At 40.0% G+C, this 2,607-nt stretch overlaps 1 protein-coding gene across 2 annotated transcripts in view; it reads right to left on the reverse strand.

The window, feature by feature from the left end:
* Nucleotides 1-2,607, reverse strand: part of rgs8 (regulator of G protein signaling 8) — a 24,684-nt gene that overhangs the window by 21,118 nt on the left and 959 nt on the right. The gene's annotated exons all lie outside the window — the stretch shown is intronic.

The raw sequence follows: 2,607 nt of genomic DNA on the forward strand, positions 1-2,607 counted from the left end.
GACCATTTCACAAACTGCCGTGAGACCGGGGTGTTTGACACAGAGCTATGTCAGATTGGCTCAAGTGAATCTGCACGTCACTGGCAGGAAAGGACTAATAAGGGCACATGCATGCCAGGGGTGTTCAGAATGATAAGGGCGCACCGCGGACTAGCTTCTGGAGAACATTTTCCTGGCTGATAAAATTAGAGCTTGTCATCTACTGTAGGCTATATCTGAACTTGATGGGATGTGAGTGGACTGACATGACTTTTAGTCCTGCTGAATTCCTTGTGTTAGGATAAGGAGCGTATGAAATAACAGTTGACAAATTATTTTGCTGTAGCTATAATTCAATTCAATTTTATTTATAGTATCAATTCATAACAAGAATTATCTTGAGGCACGTTATAGATAGAGTAGGAACACATAATTTACAAGGACCCAAAAGTTCTAGCACAATCATATAGTTCAACTATTATCATCCAGTGCGGTCTGAAGTAGAAATGCACATGCAAACCTTAGATTTTTAAAGGTGCTCTAAGCTATGTCACATGTATTTTACCCTACAACATTTTTTTGTCACATACATCAAACATCACTACCTCACTACCCACTAGCTGCTATTTGATCTGCTTTTATATGTTTAACAGTTTTAACTGTTCTTTAATGTTTAATTTCTTACTGACCGAACTAAATTTTGTTATTTTAATGTTTTTATGTAAAGCACTTTGAATTGCCCTGTTGCTGAAATGTGCTTAAAGCAGCCTTGCCTTGCCTAATGTTGTATCAAAGAACACGAGTGGAGTTATATAAGGGTACAGAAGGCCTGGATGAAATATTTCAATTCTGTAAGTGACTGAAGAAATGCAAAATGGCTGCCATGTGTTTATCAACAATCTGGATATTGCGATGGATTAGCACATCCAACCAAGCACAATCCCCCCCCACGTGTACAAACCCTGTGATGCAGGTGTACAGTACTCATGGTCTGTTTTTTTAATCTGGACATGTGCTTTGTTCCTTTCAGCTTTAACTGCTCAGTGACTGAGCACATGTCTCGAGTGCTCATCCATTTGTTCCAGTTATTTATTTTGCTGTTCAGATACTGAGAGCATTTCTCTTGAGTGGGATTTGAAATTGTGTTGTCATGCACGCAGCAAGCACACAATGACTTGTACAGTCAAGCTACTGTAGTGCACTTGCTTGATTTACCACACGTGGTGACAGCCACATTTTATCACTATACCTCCAGTGGTCTAACCATGCAGATATATTCATATATGTTTTATTCATGTAAGTTTTTTACATACAAACATATGAGTGTGTCTGCAAATGTCTGCAAACCACTCACTGCCTGCACAACATATTCATATTGAACAAATATATGATCCGCAAATGTTCACTGTAAGTCTATTTTATTTCTTTCCCTAAAATATCTGCTGCTGCTAACTTGTGCTAATCAACATTTCATTGCTTGTTTGGAGAAATCTGCAAATAAATGAATTACATTAATTGAATAAAACAACAACATATTGGGGGAAAAAAAAGCTTATTTGCTGTCTTGCAAGAGTTGACAGGCCGTTGTTTGGGTTTGACGAGTGACCGTGTCGACAGGGGACTTTAAGCATAATGTGTCCCTGGTGCATCGTAGTAACTTACATAAATGGCTGACGTAGAACATAAACACAGATGAGTATGCATTTAAAATTGGTTCATGCAAAATTAAAGGTTTTTACAAGGGCACCAACATGTTTTTTCAACAGCTGCCACCACAACAAGCAACAACAACACGCTGAGAGAAACCCTTAACACTCATTAAACCGAAACGCTGACATGGCTGGTGCAAAATATGCAAATTCAACAATGCAGCAAATGGTACCGCTGTCTATCTGAATGTTTTTTTTTTTTAGTTTTATGAACACATCAGTACAGATTCCTTGATTCATTCAGTTTAGGAAGTGGACAGTGGGGGCTGGGGATGGATGGGTAGGAGGAGATTCTTCATTTAAATAAACCCAGTAGAATTGAAAGTGAAGTTCTTTTTCTCAGGACTGAGAACTTGGTTCAAAATGGTGATCGTGAAAGAGCTCTTTTGAAGTGTGAACTTGCACAACACTAGTATAGTACATAAGAAGTGATGTTGTCGCCTAGCTTACGTAGCTTAGCACAAAGACTGGAAACAGGCTAGCCTGGCCCTGGCCAAATGTAACAAAATCATCCAACCAGAACTTTGAATGCTCACTTATTAACACTTTATGATACACATTAAATATATTATCATTGTCAATGACATACAAACGTGAGGTAAGTAGGAGCAAAAGGTTTCAAGGAGTTGGATACACCTCACCCCAGGGTGGCTCTTGTGTGGGCTTCAAAGCCGAGTCCATCAATAGCTCTGAGTGACATTTACTGGGCTGAAAAGCCATCAGAGCGTTCAGCTTCTAGGGAGGGAAGGTGGGGGGTGTGTGAACTGATTCCAATAGTGCTCACAAGAAATGGAGGAGAAAGCATATCCTTTACACAGAATGAGGACCGTAGACCCTGCACCCCTGGACTGGGTAACCGCGCCCACTCTATCCGCGAAATGATTTTGCCCTGCAGCTCGCTCTGGAAACCTGCACGTTT

Source organism: Etheostoma spectabile, chromosome 9, assembly GCF_008692095.1.
Source record: "Etheostoma spectabile isolate EspeVRDwgs_2016 chromosome 9, UIUC_Espe_1.0, whole genome shotgun sequence".
In the NCBI taxonomy this organism is placed as follows: Eukaryota; Metazoa; Chordata; class Actinopteri; order Perciformes; family Percidae; genus Etheostoma; species Etheostoma spectabile.